Source organism: Onychostruthus taczanowskii, unplaced genomic scaffold, assembly GCF_017590055.1.
Source record: "Onychostruthus taczanowskii isolate IOZ18803 unplaced genomic scaffold, ASM1759005v1 scaffold48, whole genome shotgun sequence".
NCBI lineage: Eukaryota > Metazoa > Chordata > Aves > Passeriformes > Passeridae > Onychostruthus > Onychostruthus taczanowskii.
The window spans coordinates 243,277-265,788 of record NW_024502347.1 but is presented as its reverse complement, the minus strand read 5'-3'; the positions used below and the strand labels follow the sequence as shown (position 1 = coordinate 265,788).

General features: G+C 42.2%; 1 protein-coding gene across 3 annotated transcripts in view; it reads right to left on the bottom strand.

The window, feature by feature from the left end:
• Positions 1-22,511, bottom strand: part of FYN (FYN proto-oncogene, Src family tyrosine kinase) — a 137,813-nt gene extending 115,302 nt beyond the window's left edge. For all 3 annotated transcript variants that reach the window (XM_041414883.1, XM_041414881.1, XM_041414882.1), the window contains exon 1: positions 22,404-22,511. The gene's annotated coding sequence lies outside the window, so the exon portion shown is untranslated. The remainder of the gene's footprint in view (positions 1-22,403) is intronic.
• Between the last annotated feature and the right edge of the window lies 1 nt (position 22,512).

Below are 22,512 nucleotides of genomic sequence, written 5' to 3'. Positions count from 1 at the left end.
TTGTGATCTGTGCCTGCCCGCTCTGCTCAGAGCCCTTCTGGGCATCTCTGCCCCCAGCAGCTCCCTGTAACACACACTGGAGGAACAAAAAAAATCCCAAACAAAAAAGCCAGCCCCACCTGGACCCTGCTGCTGTTTCTCCTTTACCTTGGAATAGAAGCACTCCGCTAGAGTTGCTTCTTTCAGAAAGAGGGCTGGCTGCAGCTGTGCTCTGCCAGACAACATTGGTCCACCTCAAACAGAGAAACAGGTTTTATTTCCATATACATAAACAGCCTCCACTAAGGAAGGGAGGGAAGCAGCACAGAAAAGGAAATATTGCAAATATTGCAAACACATGATTCTAGTAAGTTTTTGTCGGTGGATCTTCATTTCTTCGCTCCTTGCAAAGGCTATAATACCAATCCACTTAAACCTTATTTTGTTTGCAAAAAACAGCACCTTCTTTCTCACTACTGATTTCCTGACTTCAGCAGGTTCACAGGAGGGTTCACAATCCCTTTATTGTCCACTTTATTAACAAGTATAAAGGTTTTCATTTACTACTTGAGCTTTCCATGAGCTCTGAAGATCAGGAGAGATACTACTGAAATGCAATTTGATTGTAAATAAGCACTAAAAGGATAAAGTGGGACTAGAACTTACAAGCACTGGTTATTTCAGGACTTGTGACTGGCACAAAAATGCCTCACTTTATAGATAGATACTACTTTTTCTTCAAAGACTAAACAGCACAAGCAGTGTCTCTCCTGAATGTTCCACTGACACCACTTTTTTCCTGAACACAAAGTAAGTCAATGTGGTTTTCACTCTGTTTCATTCCCTGACCTCTTAAACTAGCCTAGGCTGCAGCTCTGTCTGGGAGTGGAAACAGTACACTGGTGCTACAGACCACTGGATTGGTGGGGGAGAGGGCAAGGAAAAACATTTAAAGATAAATTAAAATTCCATTTCAAATATTTCTGATCCTTAAAAGTGTTTGAAAATCATATAGACATGATGTTTCCTTCTCATAGGCTTCAGGGGAGTTTTGCAAGCAAGATTTTCATTGTACCGAGACACAAGATTGAAGTCTGGGTTTCTTCCAACTCCACAGGTGGAATGAAAGATGTCTTAATGGTAGAAAATTTCAGTTCTTGAAGAAATGAAACTCTCAATACCATGGACATGTCATCTTTTCACAGTGTTTTTGTCACACAGCAGTACAAGATGTGCTACTGTAAACTTGCTTAAAAGCACCTTTCCTGGACTCTGAGGCTAATGCACTAGAGCTGTATTTCAGAATATTTAAAATGGAATGATTTTTCCTTCATATGCTGTTTTAACACCAGTGCCTCCAAAATGAATCACAACATGATCACTCTTCCACAAACACATACTACTGGCGTGTAGTAAAATTTCTCAGCACAAAACACTAACGATCCTAAATAAAACCAAACAGAAAGAAATAAAAGACAAAGGACCATACAGTGCATTTGGGAAATGCCTCCTGAAGCTGCAGAGAGAGAGGCTCCCTGCAGCACTAACATCTGCACAAGACAGAAAATTTATTTCCCCCTCTCCCCAGAAAGAAATAGAGATGTAGGGAGAAGAGGAAATGGCAGACAGCAGATAATCTCTATTTTACACCAACAGACAAAATGACAGTGGAAAAGACTTCTGCCCTCTGGGGTTCACAGGAAACCAGTCACAGGATATGTGTTCCGTTCAGTTCAGTAAGTGTACACTCTGGCAAGTTGTGTCATTAAACACAAATGGATTTTCCTTAAAGTTACAACCACAAGCAGCATCACATTTTGCAAAATCTCTTACTATTAGTATGCTGAAGAATATAGTATTAAATAAATATTCATATATTTAATGTTTTATATATATATATATATATAAAACTTATTATTTGCTTCATTAAGCCCAAGGAAGAAATCCTCTCACAGACACAACTGACCTGGGGCTGGTTTGGTTTTGGATTTTTTTTCTTTTTTTTTTTTTTTGGTGTGTGTTTAAAGAAACAAAACTGAAATTGCAAATCCAAGCTCCATCAAAAGGCTTTCAGGTAACCTTTTCTCAGAGAGCAGTATAAATGTTTACCCACTTCTCTCAAAATGTCATCAATGTTGTGTTGGGGACATGCAGTACGGGCACTGAACCAGCTTTTACTCATACAATAATGTTAATGGGCACAGGATGTGATTGCATTTTTATTATTTCTTTAGACTCTTTGAAGTGTTTTATCAAGTGTCCAAGAACTACTGACCATGGGCTTTTCAGGATTTTCTTTTTTCTTATAATTCATAAGTAGCTTATACAAACACACCAGGGATTATATGACTCAAGTGCTGTTTTGTGGCTTTAAAAATATCTTTACTTCAAATAAAAGTCAATTCCAAAAAAGATCTCCTCTCCCTTCTTCTAAAATCAGAGTAGCAGTAACGAAACAGAAAAAAAGAACAACAAAACCCCCCCAAAAAAACAAAAGAAAAAAAAAGGCAGAAAACCCCAACAACTTGCAATGTCTCTGACAGTTTGTCAGACCTGTCATGTTCAAGGTAAAAGTCATTGTAACACTGAAAAGTAGAAATTTTTGAAAAACACAAAGAACATAACCTTTTGGTTCTACTCTATGTTTTTTTCTGATTGACACATGCCAGCTGTTCAATGACTATTTTAATGCCTTCTACTTCCACTCTGTCAGTAAAAACAACCAAAAATTCAGTTCACATTTAACAAAGGGCTCATTTACAAACACCTCATTTAGCAAGTAAAATTTTTATGTAGTTTCATCCTTTAATGTCTTCTGTTCATCCCATAAGCTCATTCACCAGCACAAGTGCATTTCACAATATCCTATCACCCCACTGCCACAGTAGAGAGATTTATATAGATTTTTCTGACTCTTTTCTTGCTAAGAGTCAGAAAAGCACAGCTTGATGACTTTGTCCTTTGACATGCAAGGAGCCCAAACAGCTTTCAGAAGTTTTTTACCTCTTATTTTTAAACAGATGATGAACTATGTTATAAAGTTAAGAGAAATTAACCTGAGAGTATTAACTGCCAAATGAGATGAGGAAAGTGAGATCATAGGACTGAGTTCTTTGTAGAAATCCACAAAAAGAGGTGATGATGGTTAATTAAGATTGTGCTGAAGAGTGCCAAAAGTCCAGTCCTCCATTTCTCCTACACCTTTCAAGTAGAATTAGGTTTAAAATAAAACAGAGTAACAGTGCTGACAGACACGGGATAGCTTGTTTATGCTCTGTCTCTGCTTTGTATTACCTGTAAAGGACAGTAAGATTTCATACAAAGAGCTGCTTCACATTCTTTGACTGAAGAGCTCTTAGCATGGTACAGACTGAAGTCCTAAATATTAGCGTTAAAAAAGAAACAAATGAAAAAGTCCAACCAAAACCACTCTGGTCACCCCAAACCAGAGCCAGGTAATTAAAGAAAACAGAAGTCCCATTTTTAAGCTCTTTCCAGGATGTCGGGTTTCCTTGTAGAACAAACCATGCTGTCTCTAACCCACTGGGGTGCTCGGAAAGCCAGCCTGAGGCTCAGAGCATTCCCCACACTCACGTGCACAACCCCTCGCACCCACAGGAAGGGAGAGGTGAGGAGCCTGGAACGCCTACTCTCCCAACAGCACCAAATTTCCATTCTGCATTGTGTCTCGCTGGTTTCTCGCTCGCACAAAGGCTGGTTTGTCATCTTTGCCACAAGCACTGCAGGCAACAGCAAATTAGTGTGGTTCACATGTGCTGACTTGCAACGCCAGTTCGCAGCGAGACCTCTCCGGTTATTGAGTGTGCTGCTTCATACCTGAACAACAGAAAGCCTCACGCCTCAGCTTTCGCTCGCCCCCATCTCACTGCAGATTTGTGGAAAAAGACCAGTTACACACGTTGGCATGACAAAACTATCAAGGCTATGCATGAAGTTATGCACCAAACCCCAGACTCCCCAGAGCTGTTACTGGTTGTGCCGCTCGCATTTGCCTGCCCTCCCCCAGCTTGCCCAAGACTTTACTGTGATGAAGCTTTTAATTACATGGTCACATGGAAAGCTTCCCATAAGAGCAGAGTCTCCGATTCAGTGCCTGAAATGGCTGGTGCTTATTCAGCGTGGATGTTTAATACTTTTTTTCCCCTTTTGACATTCACTGTCATTTTACAGAATGATCTTCTCAGCTTGCTCCAGAAACACAACCAGCTCACTTACGAGTCCCTGCACTGCTCAGCACATGAATTCTCCCTCACAAAGCATGCATTTTTTATAGCATCCTAAGACACCAGGAGTATTATTGGTACTTGATGACAAAGACAAGATAAACTCCAAAGTTCTTTATGTAGGTGCCCAGTTTGAGAGAACCAAGGCCTGATCATTCAGTACATCCACAGCAATGAGCCCATTGACTTCCTCTGCAATTGCACTAACTTGACACTTCTCCAGTCACCCCAGAGTTTCTTAGATTGCTACACAGCAAAGTAAGTCACTTCTCTTAACAAAGTATGCTTAAGTGGAGCCTCTTTCCACTTTTCCTCTTTCCTCCTTCTGGATGCCCAGCAGGTTCTTGCCTTTCCCTTCCTCCAAACTTCCCCACCGCTTTCATGTGGCACCTCCCAGCTCCTGCTGGTGAAGCTGTGATTCAGCAGGAGACAATCTTTCCTGCTCCAGCCTTGGTCTGCTCCACAGGGCACTAAAGTAAACACGGATCTTGTCAGCTGAAAAGCCCAGGATCACATCAGGCAACTAAAACCTGAACTGTAACACACAAACACTGATGCTGCAAGCACTTAAGCATCCTTGACATCAGGAAAAAAAAAATCAAGGAAACGTTCTTTGAAATAAGACTATTTTAAGATTGTTAAAAGCAAATGTTTCCCATCCCCTGAGAAGTTCTCATCATAGGAGTGCGTGTGATTAATCAGCAGGCTGATGCACAGTCCCTCCTTCTTAAGCTCAGGGAGAAATGGGAAACTTCATGCTGTTTGCACTGCTGGGTTAACCACAATCAAGGGGGATGACAAGGGGTACACACCATTTCCCCTTGTCAACAGATCAACAGATTTCATGGTTGTTACTACCTGCAGAAGGAAGAGCCCAAGCCCTCAAATCTTCAGTTCAATTACCTCCATATTAGAAAAGGCAGACTCTGTAATCCATGACTTCTTGCTCAACTTGCTTTAAAGTATTTTCTCTGCTGGAAAACAGATTCAGAGAGGCTAGAGGAATTGGTCAGGATGATTAAAAAGGAGAGAGAATGGGAAAGGAATACATGAGCAGCCTTGAAAGATGAAGAAGGCTTTTACAAAGTGATAGTGCATTTTACTTACACAAGAAATGCAGGCAGGAACAGACAAGATTCCAGGACCTGTTCTCTTTTGGTCCACTGTTTCTCTGAGTACACTGAAGGTAACAGAGATGCTTTGTGCAAATACTGATGACATCTAGATATTAAAAACTCTACAATAACCAAAAGGTGGAGAGAGCAGTTGGAGATGCTTTTCCCTTGAACTCTCTGGAAATCGGCAGTGACCTGTGTTCACTGTATCCTAACTTGTGCCATTAGGACTGGAATGATTTAAGACCCCTGCATATCGTCAATTTCTACCATGCACAGTTTTGTGTCACTCTCAGAAGCTGTTCTCAGAAAAGCAAGATTCACAAACCTCAGCTGGCATCTGCCTGCCCTTATTTCAACATGCCTGTGTGCTTTGTGGTTTAAGACCCAGCCTGAGTCAGTGCTGATGTAAATACATACATGTTGTGTCAGTTTTGGATACAGACACTGCAAAAAGCCATGAGAGATACTTGGCAGAGATTATGGGTGGGCACTCCTCCCACTTAGCACCATTACTGAACATTGCTGATGTGCATGCTCTAACAGCAGCTGGAAAGCTCTGGGCAGTCATTTGCAACTGAGCTGGCAACTCAAGGCTATTCTTCTGTACTTAAGAAAAGTTATTTCTCTTAGAGAAGCAGCAGGTTATTAGTATAGAAGTACTGGCAATACCTCAGGAGCCACACATCTCCAAACACTCCACTCTCCTCTATGAGGACCATAGAAAGTCCCTTTCAAAAGACAACAGAGCTATAGCAACTTCAAATTTCTAACTCTCTGAAGTAGGTGGGAAATGATCTGTTCTGGACATCTATTAGCAGACTCCTCAAATATGTAACACAAAGAAGATCATGAAAACAAATTACTGTGTGCATTATATTTTTATTCTAGACACGTCTATAACAATTTAGGGGAAGATCACTGGGAAGAAAAGAAGGCATTCTGCTGGATGTGAGTAGCCTGTTAAACCTCCTGGAGGTCCAGGGTGTCATTGACTCCACTAAGTGTCTGCAGCTCAGCCAGCCCACAACTGTAGGATGGCTTTGCACTAACTTGCCAGCCCAGGTACTCTGCTGACAGCAGTGTGGACAGATGCACAGACACCTACACTTCCCTTTACCCTTTTTACCAGGAGCAAGGCCAACACCCCAGCCAAAGCAAGCTGCCTAGGTGTGAGCAGCCTACAGGAAGGTAAACCCAACACAAACCATGTAATCCACAGCAACCAGTAAGTGTCCAACTCCGCAGCATCTGGCAGAAGGACAAGCCCCTGACCAATAAGGCATAAAAAGCCAAACCAGACCTGAACCAAGCAAAAAAGACCCCAAAATCCTGTCCAATCTTGGACAAATCTATTAGCGCTCACACATGTGCAGATAAATCCTTTTCACTGTATCAGTTTAATAAAAGATAATATCAGTTTAAGCCAATGTGGCACAACTTGTCCAGTTCTACTCAATGAGACCTAATGCAGGATGCTTACTCACAAAAAGAGTGGTTAACAAAACTGACAAACCATTCAATGCTTAACAGGAAGTCTCAAGAAACACCAAGTTTCTCAGCACCCAATATTGCAGCAATATATTTCTTCCTCTCCCCTCCCTTCTTCTTTTTTCTTTTTCTCCAGAGGATAAATTTATCTCAATTCCAGTAAAAGCAGAAGACATAAAGAAAAAAAGCAGCATGTTGGCTGGTACCTTTGTTGCTGTTGAAAATGCAGAACAAATATGAAATGTCAGAGCACGATACTCCCAGAGGAAAGGGCTGGCCCTAGCCAAAACTTCTAGACTAAAGCACAGACACAGAAACCTCAGCCTGCAAACAGAATGATAAGTTTTGTCTGCTCCCCCTTCTGCTCAATTCACCCCTAACATTTTCTTATACCAAGTAGTTTCCATAACTGTCATTGAAATCAAACCAGCAAAACCTTAAAGAGATCAAGCAGACAGTTCCTGAACTTCTGGAAAATGAAAGGGATACAAATGAAACATCTTTTGTATGGAAGAAGAGACTGAAAATTACACATTCCGGGTACTACCCATGTGAATTTAAATATAGTAAGGCATTATTTCTGGTTACACACCAGTCAACCATTTTTTCCAACAAACTTGAGGAGGAACATTACTGAGACACAGATGCAGCCAAGTAATGTCACTAAAATGCCATGACTGGCTGGTAGAGCAAGTCTGGGAGATTGCTGGGTATGCCTAGAAGGCAAACTGGCTATCAGGTTTTCAAGTCCTCAACTGAGCATTGTGAGTTCAAGTGGCTTGGGTTACTTTTGTTCTAAAAAAGCCTGGTAAATAAATCTACTGATAAAGATTCTGCATTGAAAAACAATAATAAAAAAATTCGTTACTTCAGGTATTAAGCAGCTTCAGTTTGAACTTCCTAGAAACAAGGGTCACTGAATTTAAATATCAAGTTGTAATCCCTGGGCCAACAAAACTCTGTTTCTTACTAATGCATCCTCCTTTTCTCTCCTTTAATTCCTAGTTGTGTTATGGAGCCTTCCCTTTCACCTTCCCTTTTGCTCTATGTCTCCTGCCACCCTGAAAAGGTGAGAGAAGAGCTATGGCTAGTCAAGCAGAGCAAACATACTGACTTGGTTTGGCAGCATCCAGGTGTTTGACATCCACAAGCACCAAGCTGGAGTCCCTTCAGGAGGGTTAAAAGCAGTGTCTCCTTGACACACCTGCCTCTTCTGAAAAACATTGGTCATGAATATCATTCACAATCATCTTCAAATTTACTCTGAGACATCAAAAGACTCCAAGTCTGAGGGACAAGTGAACAAACTGCTTAAGGCTAATGTCTACAAAAACCAAAATATACAAAAATCTATGCTTTTAATATTATTCTTTTCTATATTAAAAGCCTCACTGTACTACTTAATACTTTTCAAATTTTGCAATACACGGACAGCTGTACCCTCACACTACAGAGACAGGAGACCAAAGGTACGGTTTCAGAAAGCCATAAAAGTGGCACAAATCTTCAAATATTCATTATTTAAATCCAAATAATGTCTTATACTTCCTATTATTCTTAGTTTGCTTGATAAATATTTCTGTTAAACAATGCAAATTTGTACACAGGCAAAAGAAAAAAAAAAAAAGAACTGGTATTAAAAACTGAAGCAAAGGAACCCAGATCACACGTGCCAACAAGGAACTTAAAATTTATTTGAGGAATTCTGGCAACTCATCACAAATGAGCTCTCACAGGAATACCAAAATTAGGTTAGCAGTTTCTTGTGAACATCAGGCAAAGAAAACAATGCCCTGAAAACACAACAAAACTACTGCCAAGAAGGTTTATGCTGCTTTTCTTCTGAGTTTAGCCATGGCTAATTAATATAAATCATCATCCCCTCTCTCCCTTTGAGTCAAAAAGAGGTAAGATATCTTCAGCATGTTTTCCCACTCCCCCAGAAACCAAAACTCAAAGAAAAAGTGTTCAAAACCAGTTAGCTATATGTACAGGCAATGGCAGCTACTACACCTCTAGTCTAAGCATGTGGCATGCGCTCAGATTTAAGCATATCAGTAGTCTGCAAAATTATGATTCAGAGATAAAGTTATTTGAGATCCTCCCAATCCTTTTGTTTTAATACAGTGCACGCCTTACTTTGCCTCTTTAGCATATGTAGTAATTGCTCTTTTAAGTTCCTAAAATGTAATTCTTGACAAAAGGGCATTGGAAATTCCTACACCAAAGAACCAGAGGGAATGAGAAGGCACCTTAAAGAGCAGCCAATACCTGATGGGCTCTGGGTGAAACCCCAAGGCACCGCTTTTCAAGCAGTAAGCCACCACACGCTTGTCAGAGAATAAAGTCACAGGAAGAGGAGAAAAAAAACCTGACTCACATCTATAACATGAAAGGACCATTTCTGACATTTTTGGTTCATAAACATATTGTACACAGGCCGGCAGTGTACTTGAACAGCCAAGGTCAGTTATCCAGTAGGGCATCTGTATCTCCAGGAAGGTTTGAGATTTGGTTGGGGTGGAAGAGGGCATGGGGACTCAGTTGGACAGCACTGATAATGCTTTAAGTATTGCAAAACAGGGAAGAGAAAACAGTGTTAAATGCATCATACTGAGCAATGCTCCATCTCTTACCCCTCCTTTTATAGAGGACTTCCCGTGTTTAATTTTTTTTTTTAAAGAGATTAAAAACAATATACAAAGAATTCAGTGTATTGCTTAGAAACATATGCCAGCATTAACATAAGAAAATTAAGAATATTTTTAGGATCAACCTCTACTACACCCCTTTATGCATCAGCAATTTAAAAACAGCATAGATCAGCCACAAATCAACTCTAACAACTAGTCTTCCAGACAGAGCAATCAAAGTAGATATATATATTAAAAATACCTGAGTCACACTGGTGGAGCCGATCTCCAACACAATTTGAATGTGTTAGATCTAATTAGAAGGTGTTGACAAGTACACACACATTTATTCCATAAGAAAAAGACAGTCACCTTTGAGATCTTGAGCAGCAGCAGCTACCACACTACCTTGGACCTCGGTGGCCAAATGAATATGTAATATCTCTAGCTCTAAACTCCCACTCCTTCTTTCTCTCCTCCAAAACCACTCAAGTATTTAAATATTTAAGATTGGTAACACTGGCTTCCGGTCTTGTCACCATCCAAATTTTACTCAGGGCCAGGATGTGGAAGACTAAAGGTGCTGGCATTGTCTGGAGTAGGTACTGGTCTCCTGCACTCAGTGATGTTTGTTGCCTCACGTCCCAAAGTTTCTACCAAGAAACACTCTTCGGAAAAGAAGTATTTGACTTCTCTATCTTGTTGACAATAACCTAAGTTTAATCTTTCATAGCCCATTTAAAAAAGTATTAAATGTGAGTTGAAACACATCCCACTCATCTTCCCATTGGAACTATTTTACTCAAGCTGCAACCAAACACTGGAAAGCTTGCAGGCTCTTCACACGACTTAAATCAAAACTGGAACAAAAATTCTGAATGCTTTCAACTCTCACTCTCTCCCCCACGAGAGCTTAAATACTGGACTAAGTGACCCTAGTTTTTGATTAAATAAAAGCAAATAAATAAAAGCATGCACCCTTCTGAGCTGGTGAGCCTCACTTGAGTGGCCATGAACAGCAAGAGCTGTTCACCAGCACTGCCAATAGTACCTGGGGAGGGCATGTCCCCAAGGGGTCAGGGGGTGTGTGTGTGCCCATTATTTACTGTGAGCAGCCAAAACTCCCCATTTGTCCACACAAACCAGTGATCAGATTAGTAGTAAGCCTCCACTTTGAAATATCTCTTGCACAAAGTCCTTCTGCTCTGTAACAATGCCGCAGTAACCTGAATGAGCTGTGCAGCCTAAGGGTTGTTTCAAAACCAGGAGGGGCTTCTTGCTCACTCTGAGCTGCAAACAACTCATCCTGCAGTGATAACTGTACTGAGTGAAAAAAAATACAACTAATTTTCTGGGGCTGGGCAAAAAAGTCTTTTTATTTTTTAATCACTGTGAATATAAGCAGTTCTGCAACATTATGATCAGAGCATGGTGAACACCCATTAGCTCAGGGATAAACAGCTCATTTGGGTTGGGAGATGAGAGGATTCGCAGGCGAGGCAAGGAAGGTGAGCAGTGAAGACCAAGGTAAGCAAACATGAAGACAGGATTGCTGTAAGCAGGGTTGTGGGAACAGACTAGATGAAAGAGGGACCACTAAAAGAGCTTCTGTCAGCCATAGCCAGTGCCACAGAGGTAGAACAAACACCCTAAGAGAGATCAGAGGAGGAAAACAGTGGTAGCAACAGCCAGAGTAGGATGGGAGACTTTGAACAACTTCTTTGGTGGGAATAAATATTAAAGGTTAAATTAAAAAAATAAAATAAAATAAAAAAGAGCAGCCTGACATTTCCTCTCCCTTGGTGACCTTCCCCTGCTTAAACCTCTCTACCACTTCCTTTTACACCCATGGGCTGTTAAGGCTTCCTTTTTCTCTGATGGAATAGATACCAAGGAGGTCCTGCAAGCACAACAAGCAGGCACACCAGCCATCTCCCTGACCACCAGTCAGGCAGGCAGCACACAGCGCACACTCAACACCTCAGACACTGCCACAGTTACCTGTGAGCCAGAATTTCCTAAACTAAACATTAATATATTACACATTAAAGCAGGTACATGCAGGTATAAAATCTACACCTCCAGCTGATCTCCCACACTGGACCTCTGAGCTAAGTGATGTGAACTACACACTCTTAGAAGCAGCAACAACTGCAGGATAAGTCCCACGTGCACAGGCTTGCTGATGGTTGGGGGTTTCTCTTGTACTCCAGTTGTTCTGAGCTTTTTCAGGCAAATATTAATTTCAGTACTTAAACCACTAATCATGAAATTTTCATTTTGTGTGTGTTTGGAAAAAAATAATCAAATAGTGTAGGAAGATTAGACCTTAAAAAACACAAACTACAGCAAATCACATGTAGTAGGTCAGACTCCTATAACAGCCCACTCACAATGACAGAGCCTCAGAAATCTAGTGGAGAAGAAAACACCTTCTGGGTATAAAATTTTAAGCACAAATTTTTGTCCCACAGCTCCCGTGAGGCTCACCTGGGTGGCACAACTCTTATTTCAATCCTCACATTTGCTACCAAACATTAACTTTAAAGAGGGTAACATAGCTAATAGCCAAAGTACTGCCAGGAAAACAAATAGAATACACACAATGCATCTCTGCATATGCTGTTTACTACGCATTTTCTTCACTGCTTTAACCAAAATGCGATACAATCTTGCTGCTTCAGCTTATATTGCAGTATGAAGTATGAAGGACTGGTGCAAAAAATTCACTAGAGGGAAATTGAAAACCTTTGCAGTTTTCTGTACACAAACACTGGATTGGTCACCTCCTTCGTGGAACTTAAGCAGAGGACCACCACTGCTCCAGCTCTTTTTGAGGTGACCAATCCACCTCAGAGCCTAGAAAGTTTCCACCAGCTCCAGCTTGAGGGAAATGAAGATAACTGGCAGCAACTGAAGATCTGGCACCAAATAAGCAATTTAATTAGCTGACAGGTGGAGCAAAGAAATTATTCCTCTCTCTGCAGCATTTGTGAGACCACATCTGGAGTACTCGGTCTGTGTTGGGAGTCCTGGGAAAAGAAAGACTGACGTACTGGAGTGAGTCCAGTGGATGTCCACAAACCTGCTGCAGCACTTGACATATGAAGGCGAGATTGAGAGCTGGGTCTGTTCAGTCTGTTCTGGAAGATACTCAAAACCTGCCTGGATGAGGCCCCAGCTTTGAAGTTACCCCTATTCTGTTCAGGGAGATGAAATCCTTCAAGCCTACAGCTCACCTCAGAGATGTTAGAAGAATTATTAAAAAGCAGTTTAATGAAAAAGCTAATAAGAAAATACTTCTATAAAGAAATCTGTTATCTCTAGAGAGATCAATTACAGAAAATAGATTTTTACAGTATGATTGGGTAAAAAGCCATAGGTGATCATTCCTTTAAACATTAGGCCTTTCTCCCCATTGTCCCCCACCCCCTTCTTAAAGTATGGTGTGAAAGAGTTCAAAGGTACACACTTGTCACAATTTAAAAATGTTTAGCAAGTTCCCATACCAACAATCATGAAGTAAATCTACATGACATGGTTTGACTGCCATGTTCAAGACATTTTCTCGGAAATAATACCTCACAGTGGTAACTGCTGATTATGGAAGAAATTCTTATCGCAGTTTGGGGTACCTACATTATCAGCAAATAGATTTTATTCCCTTTGCAGAGTTGCTTACACTTGCATTTTCTTAATATTTCTGTGATATTTCACTTTTGAAAGACAGTGTTAACAACAACATTAAGAAATCCACAGACATGTATTAAAACTTCAAAATTAAACCTGAACCACAAGCTCTCTGCACTAGTTTACTTTGGTAAGACCTCACTCATCAAGAATTATTCTCCAATTCTTACAGTGATACAATTTGAATGCATCCTTCTTTAAATAAGGTAGATTGAAAATAAATATTGCATACTATCACAGCACCATTGCATATCATCATAGCACTGTGTCACCTCAAAGTCTGTGGGTATGATGAAGCTCCAATGGAACATATTAATATAATATAATCTTGTCTTTCATGGGGCAGATAATGTAAAAAAAAAAAAAAAAACAATACCAATAATACTAAAAAATAATAAGTCTAGAAACAACTTTAAAAAAAACTAGTTTGAGCAGTCTGATGCTATGAAAATGAACATTCATCTAGTTAGCTCACTCTTTCTGGTCATTGCTCTCTTGTCTCTCCTTTTTTTGAGTCAAGAAGTGAAGCACAGCCCCTACAACACCACAGATACACTCACAGCAGCCAGGAACACGTCACGGTGGTCCTGGAAGCAGTGCAGGAACGTGAGCACAGTGTTCCTCTGGGCTGCTGGGGCTCTCCTGAATCTCACATGTGAGCTCCTCTGCCCACCTTGGCATTACTGCCATGCAGACATTTGTGTATCTTGGGTCCCACACCTCCTCTAGCCAAAGAAATAAAACCAAAGCAATGCAGATTGTTCTCAGCACAGTCCTGCTGTGCCACACCAGCTCTAAGGGATGACAGATATCTTTTGCAAGACACAAACTGACGTGACAAATCATGGAGGAGTTGACCACAAAAGCAAGATTAAGCTGACTCGTTTAACACCTACATCTATACACTCAGCTTCATAAAGCAGAACTGCCTACTAACTCTACTGCAGGGGCAGGAAAAAAATCCCCAAACCCCAAAACAACGTAACCTCATGATTTTGAACTAAGATTTGCTGAAAATGTAAGGAAGGGCAGAGACAAGGTTATGTCACCCTTAAAGAAGTCACTGAATCACACTGATGGTCAGTGATTAAAAAAAAATTCTATAAATGCAAGAATTTTTAAAACTTTTTACAGGGCAAACAGCAAATTTCTGTGAATGTTGAGTCATCAAGCAATGCTCTCCCCACCCCGCCTGCCATGACTGAGGAGGAGGAGGAGGAGAAGGGACACAGTCTTCCCTGCACACTTTTATCTGCAGCCCTATTTGTTCCTTTTTGGCAGCCCCACTTGAACATTAGGACAAGGAGTTCTGCAGTTTTTAGACATGCCAGTAATGCTGCCCTAAGCAAGAAAGACAGTCAATGCTTGTCTTCTACCTCCCCCCGTGCACAAAAGGTCACTTCCGACCTTCAAATCTAGGGGATGTTTCTTCCACAAGGTCACAACATTTAGCAGCTCTCTTCTCAGTCAAATTTTTGGGCTCACTACTTTTCCTGCAAAAGAGAAACTCCTAGAGAGGTGTTCAAAAGAAATTGAAGCCAATGCTATACTGAGAGTTAAATCTGGCTCTTCAGCTTGTCAGCCCCTGCACTGATCTTATCCCAGTTGTAGGCTGATGGGCTTATAAAGTTTTTCAACAGTGAATACAGCTAATACAATGGGTTTCATTAAACACTTTTTTCTCCATTTAAATATGGTTTGCCTCAGCCTTTCTGAATAAAATAGGAGATATTAAAAAAAAATCCAATAGCTATTTCTCTTCACAAGTCCAAAGTGTGAGGTCTTATGAATATAAAAATCACTGACCACTCAAAGATACCTGGAAAATCTAATATTTGGAAAGAAAGGCCTGCATATTTAGCTAAAGACTGTAAATTAAAATTTACAGATCAGACACTGTGCTGTTCAAAAGATTAGTTTTAAATAGTTTTATTCCTTCTTGAAGAGAAAGAAACCAGCAAAACATTTTCAATTAATTTGGAAATGGGACTGAGAGTGTTTCTTGATGAAATCACCAATTTAAATGCTGTACAGAGTGATAACATCCAAAAAATTTCATAATCTGTTTGCTATCTCACAGATGAACCCCAGAAGGAAATTTAGGAGTTTTCAGTTATTTCCCAGAGAAGAAGATAGGCAACAGAACTGGCATTTTTACTGGTCTTTAGACAAAAATGTTGCTGGATATGGGCTCCCTCTCTGTAATTCAAAATTTATTGGCATACAGGGACAGCATACAAGACGTCCTCTTCACAGGAAGTCCTAAAACATGCAAGAGGTCATTAACTTCACCATAATAATCTCCCTCCACCATTAACCTCATCACCAAGAACAAAAACTGAGCATTTACAGTTTAAGACAAGAAACAGTCTAATTGCCTGCTCAGACAACAGAGGTTTTCATACGGAGTCTTAGAGATGCCCTTTTTTCTTGGAAAAAACCATATCATAGCTGCCTAGTGAGGGGTGCCCATAAAGAAAAACCAGTCCCAAGAACAAACAAATAGCCTTTCTTTTAAGGGTGTGAGAGTTAAGTTTGCTTACACCTTCTCTCCCCTCTCCGTCCCTGGGGTGAAAGCAGCTGGCTGGAGGACACAATCATCACCGCCTTCCAAAGAGGAATATGAGCTGGTCTTCTCTGCTAAGCCCTAAGAAATGACCAGGTATGGGATGAAGCCATGTGCCCAGCACTTTCATCACCCACTGTGGTGAACTTGGAGAACTTCTGAACTAACCAACAATTCTCCTCAACTACTCTGGGCAAGAGCATCAACTTCAGCTATAAGCCCTAGAGCAACTCTGGTTTAAAGGTCAGGTACAACGGGGGAAAAAACCCAACATACATGTTAAAAAAATAATAAAAAAACCCCCAACACAACACAATTATCTGTACATTGTTATCAGCGGAAATACATGATATTCCAAAGTCATGCCAGGAAAACTTTCAGAGCTGTCTTTTTTGTAAGTGGTACAGCTGCAAGTCAAAGATCAACGTTACGCAAAGTGCTCTTTCACACACAGGTTGTTCAAAAACAAGGGAGGTTGAAAGGTCTTTACTAATACAATAAAAAAGCCTTCAAATGAATGTTAAAGTTTATTTGCTAAGAACCAGCATAACAAAAAGACCCAACCCCACCCCCTCCCCACCCCCAACAAGTAAAATAATTGAAATTGTAAAGAAAAAGGATGCTAGGAATCACCAGACAGGTCAATAGGGAACTCTCATGGAATGGTGAAGTTTTTCTTTAAAAAATTACAAACCGGAATGGGCATTTAATATTAATCTTCATTTTCACAGCCTGTTTAACTTCTCTGTATGGCTTCATATAGCAAATTTAGACCTGCCCTGATTGAGATTATCTGGCAAAAATATTTTCAACTTGGACTATACCAAAAAGGATCGAGAACTATTTTGGTCAAATCTGTTAACAGAGGAAAACTGGAGCCAAGAGGAAAAGGACAATTTTAAACAGAGAAGATATTTCATGCAAGCCAAGCCAATCATTTGAGGTTTCCTCCTTACTCCTCCCAAATCACTAAAACAAGAGTTATTTTCATGTTAAAGTGGTGCCAAACACTTCTTTTCTGTTAAAGCAAATATCCTCAATCATACACACACAAGGGCAGCTCCCTCTGCCTGCTTCAGTCAGCTCTTCCCTCGGTCTGTTCAATGTCCCTCCACCCTGCTACTCCTCCCCTTCTTCATACATTGTCCTGGTGCCATTATCATCACTTTCAGCTTCAAAACACTTTCCAAATTCACCACTGCGAGCAACAACACTTTGGTGAATAAAACTGTACTTTCCAAGCATTTATGGAGGCTTTAGTACTCATGGTGCATTTTGTCTGAAATGTAAGGTCTCAATTTTAGGTTATAATCATCCTTACACAGCCAAAGCTTTAGATGTTGATCTGTCTTTTAGAGCTCCTCCAAGCCGCTTGGAGGATGTGCAGATGATCTTCCAGAGGCCATGCAAAGAGCTGTGAAGCAAAGTGAGCTATGTGAGGCAGTCTTTTTGTTTGGGGCTGGTCGGCGATAGTGCCTTTGTTTTGGGGAGAGCAGACTAGCTGCTCTCACAGCACAGGATTCAATACTATTAAAAATGTCTCTGGCTCCTCTGAGGAGCGCTGACTGGGATCCTTTGTATTTTAAAGCACTGAACACATCACTCACAGCCCCTTCTCAACATCCCTCCTTTCTGGTTGTAGCCACAGGGAACCTAAAGCAGGAGAGAACAAAGAATTTTCCTAGGCCAGAAAAGGCCTCCAGTCATTGCTGCCTCCTAAAAAATCCAACAAAATAGAGTAAAACAAATAAGCACAGAAGGGTCACCTTCCCCATTCTCATCAAAACATTCTCACATTGCAGATGCCTTGTAGAGTTCATCACATTAAAACACATCTCAGTACGATGAACATCAATGAACTTGCTCTAAAAATGTAGGTTTCTCCCTTAAGCAAGAAGGACTTATTATTACTCACAGATACTTTAGAAAATTATAGTGTGGGAGGGGCAACTTTCAGAAGTGCAAGACTTCTCTAAATCAGGAAAAGCTGGGCAGGAAGATGTGGGGTAACATCTCCCCATAGCACCTTGTCATAACCAACATCATCCGTTCAAACTGGGATGTCTCTTATACAAAAAAGGAGCTGCATTTTAGGAAGGGCAAGTTTAAAATTAATCTGCTGTCCTCTTCCCTCTTGGAAAAAAAGATTTAACCTGGACCCTCTAATTCAAATCAGTTGATACTGCCAGGCTATCTTTTTTGATAGCTTTTTCGGATTAAAAACATTCATTCAAATTCACGGTGTACAAGCAATAGAGCTGGTCAGGAAAAATCCCACAGTCATTTTCTGCAAGATGATTTAGTTCTATTGACATCTTAAAGCTCTGCAAAACTGCTGCTGGTTTTATAATCCAGTAAAAAGTCAAGGTGTCAAAGGTTCTACTTTGCTCCAAACAGGTGGCAGTATTTTGAGTTGAAATCCTTGCTTTCACAGCAAGTTACCATTTAAAACAGTCAGAAGCAAGATGAGGCATCATGTTTTGACTGACTTGAAATAATATGATTTTTCACCTCCCCCAGTAAAAGCAGTGATACCGTTCAATTTTGTTTCCGTTCCAAGTGAACTAAAGTTCCAAAAAAGCTCTACAAAATGTGATTGTTTTCCCGCAGCCAGTGGTAAGGACAGCAACAGGGTACTGCAACTCCTGTAAGGTCAGGCCTGTTTCCAGTTTCAGGGCCCAGGGACACCTCCCAGAGACAGGTTTAACGTGACCACTGTCACAGCAGGAGGCAGATTACCTGCCCGAAACCAGAGCCCTGCCTGAGCCAGCAGGTGAGGCTGCCCTAGAGCACAGCGCTGACGCTAACGGGGCTCCGCGCTTGCTCCCGAAGGAGAGCCACACACGCCTCAAATGCACCGAAACAGCTTCAACCTTTCCTTTTCATCTGCACCTGTCATTTCTCTGTCTGGACGTCAGGCACTAAGGGCCAAACCCATGACAGGATGCAAATGCTAGAAATCCCAATTCTACACCTGCATGTTTATCGTCTAGTGAAATGCAAAGCTGGTTGGGGTTTTTTCTTTGTTTTGTTTGTTTGGGTTTTCGGTGTGCTCTCTCTCTTTTTGTTTTTTTAATATAAATTATTACTACCTCACCAAAAGAAGGTTAGGGTTTTTAACCTCTAGTAGCTAACCTTAAGCCCCCGTGGTACCAAGTGAGACACCCAGCAGGCAGGCAGATGCAGCCCTGAAGTTTCAGCTCCTTCTGAGGCACTTTGCACTGGGCGGCCCTGGCAGCATTTCCCTGGCCCTGGGAAGGCAGCTCTGAGGTGCACAGTGCCTTCAGCACAGCACCGCAAGCAGCCACATCCCCGGCTCAGGAGAGCCACATCTACAGGGATCACAGCTCAGGGTGCTCCTCACCGAGGCACGCAAACCCTTTTGTGGGTTTCGCCTCAAGTAAATGGCTGACTTGCACAATACAGCTCCCAAGGCCTTTTGTCACCAAAGGAATCCTTAATTGCTGGATTTCAATGAGACTGCTCGGGTGAACTAGATTCGTAGGTTCAAGTCCTGTTTTTGGAGTAATGGGTCAAAACGACTTGTGAAGACACTTCTGTGGGAGCTGCAGGGGTGGGAGAGGGCCAGGAGTTACTGGTTTTCTCCCTCTGAAAGGAAGGTCACTTTGACAATACACACTGCCAGCAGCAGACTTGCCCATAAAGCAAATTACAAAGCACTGTCCATGACACAAACAAACACCATTATTATACATTCAAAGTAGTGCCCAAACTGAATTAAGCAGAACTTTACAGAACAAGTTTGAATCAAATATTAATGTGCACCCCAGAGAGAAGGATGAAGGGAAAGCACATGCCTCCAACTCTTTCTCTCCCTGAAGTAAAAAGCATAGTAATGCAGCAAGACAGAAAAGTGAAGGTGCTGGTTAAATAAAAGTAATTGGGCATAAGATGGCAAACAGCTCTATACTCTCCTTATCACAATTAAACATATGATATTGTAGATATAATATATAACATATTACAGTCCCATATTACAGTGTGAAATCATCACAAATGTGCTGGGCAGTTTTCACTCACCTCAGCCACAATTTTATTGCACTGTAAATCAGTAATGATGACACCATGTCCAGATTAGTATATTCAGCTAAGCCACAGGGCCAGTGGTCACAGAGGCCCTCACCATATCAGACTCCACTCATTATTTCAGATTACACCATTTAGCTATTTCACATAAAGGTATTGTGGAATCTGTTGTAGTCTGTCAAAAATAACTAGTTCCTCAGCAATGTTTTTCTTACTCATATGAATTAGAAATTCATCACTAGGTCCTAACTTTTAAAGACACTTGTTAAAAGGATTAATAACCAACTTCTTTATACAGCCTTATTCATTTCTGGCTTATACTGACTGCCATGCCCATATGCCAAAGTCATTTGTCCATCACTGATGACATGTATTTACTCAACACCAAAATAATTTCCAGAGAAGGCTGTTCAGAGTTTTATACTTAACTGGTATTTTATGCCACTATGTCTCTCACCAGCAGGCAACACAGAATTTCTCAAACAACATGCCTGAAGCATAAACCACAAAACACCACAGCCAGTGGCCTACCATCAGACAACTTCATACTGAAAATTGTTTCTTTTGCCAAAGACAAGCCACGCAGATGAGGCAGTAATTTGCTGGAAGTGGACAGGAAGGATGCTTACAGGCACCCTCTAAGAAGCATCTGAACATTTCAGCAAATCTGCAGCCTACTAGCAACAAAATACAAATTTCTAAAGCATTAATTAGGCAATCTTTCTCTTTTTCATCAAAATGATAACTTTATGGGGTTGAAAGGGCTCAGGAAAGAACCCATGTCTTTTTCACGAGAGATACCATTCTTAAAATTGTTCTTATGCTGTGAAAAGACACTGACCTACTGACATCCATCAAGTGCTACCAGTTTTCGGAGCATGCACATCAAGGTGCTGAAAACTCCTGAATCACTGGGGCAAAAGTAACACTTTAGTGATACTAAATAAATGTGCAACTGTAAAAATGAACTGTAGCCCCTCCAGCTTCCCACTGGGTCAAGCAGTGGCTGCAATGGATGTAACTGAGAAGTTGGAGATGTTGCCTTCCCTCCCTTCCCACTCTGGTATTTTTCTTCTGCACTCCTTTGTTCACTTAACAGGACTTTGTTTAAAGTGTGTTTTTACTCCTTCACTGCATGACCAACCCACACAGTCAGAAGACAGGCTTATAAAAACCACAGATCTCCAGCAGGGAGCTCAACGGTGGGTGTAATATTGGACACAGCTCTCCATTCATCACGCACATTCTCTGGATTTCAAGTTGACAGTGTCCCCTTAGCTTACTGTTCCTCCTCATGGGAGACCAGACCAGTCAACCCTAATGAAAACACTTCCTCCACCAGCACATAAACAAACAGATCTTCACCTGCAACTGTTCTCAGCTTCCAGAACGCTAGTTAAAAAGACATCAAGACAAAAAGGAAAAAAGAAAAAAAAAAAAAAAAAAAAAAAAAAAAAAAAAAAAAAAAAGACGGAGGGGGGGGGGGTGGGAAGGAGATCCTAAAAAGTGTTACAGCTGCAGGGATGGTGGAAGGAAGGATGTGGGAGTTAAGGAGGTTGTATACAAGGAGGAAAATGACAAGGTCTCAAAGGCGTTCCCAGTTTTGTGCATTTCACGGGCATTTCAAAAGCCCGGTCCGCCCTGGTCACTCGTTATTTAGCGTTTTAAGAATCAGAGCATATCAGAGTGACGGATGAGCAACTGCAGAGGGTTGCTTTCCACTCAGCCCAAACCTTCTCCACCAGCACTTACTCAGCCCTGCCCTCCCCGTCACTGCTGAACGGACCAAGGTATCATGGGCTTGTTTCCACAAAGTGACCCCCTTCCCTGGCCAGCCCTCTCCCAGAGCTCACGCAAACGCAGAATCCACACAGAGCAGAAATCAGGCGAGATCCCGAGGAAGCAGAGGCCAAACGGAGCATTATTAAGGAGGTCGGGCGACACGTACACTGTGGCTCTGCAGACGCAGCAAAACGCTGGCACCCATGGTGTGGCGTTTGGTATCTCTCCCTAATCTCAAATGTAGCTGAAAAGGAACTGGCACCAGATCAGCGGCCTCGTCTGGGAAGGAACAGAGAGGCTCTAGGGGAGACACAAGAAACAAGCCTCTTTTCACATCCTACCACCCTTGGGCATTTTGTGCGTCCCTTCTTTCTTCCCTGAAAGAGGCCTTTGTCACAGACGCGCAAATCCTATACGATTTATTTCAGAGGGAGAGAAGGTCTTTTTATTTATTTCCCCCCTCCCCTTTTTCGCAGTTCGGCGACAACAAATACGTCCCTGTGCTGCGCCCCCTCCCCTCTCTCCGGCCGGCGTCCGCGGGGGCGGGGGACCCCGACACGGGCGACCCCCGGGCACGCAGGGGCGGCGCACGGGCGCTCACGGGCGCTGCCCCCGGCCTTGCCCGCGCTGCGGCCGCGGCTCCCGGCGGGGGAGGCGGGCGCGGGGTCCGCGAGTGCGGGCGTGGGGGACCCGCGGCAGCGCGGCCGCCTCCCCTCGCCGGGAGCCCCCGCACCCCGGCAGCGCTCGGGCGCACAAAGGAAGCAGACCCGCCAAAGCATCCATCCATCCATCCATCCATCCATGCATGCATCCCCCCGTCCCCGCTCCTCCGGGCGGGCTCCGGCCCCTCCGTTACCTGAGGCGGCTCGGCTCGGCTCGGCTCGGCTCAGCGCAGCGCGGGGCCGGGGCGGCGCCGCCGCACTCGCATCCTCCTCGCTCCGCTCCTCCGCCGGCTGCCCCCGCCC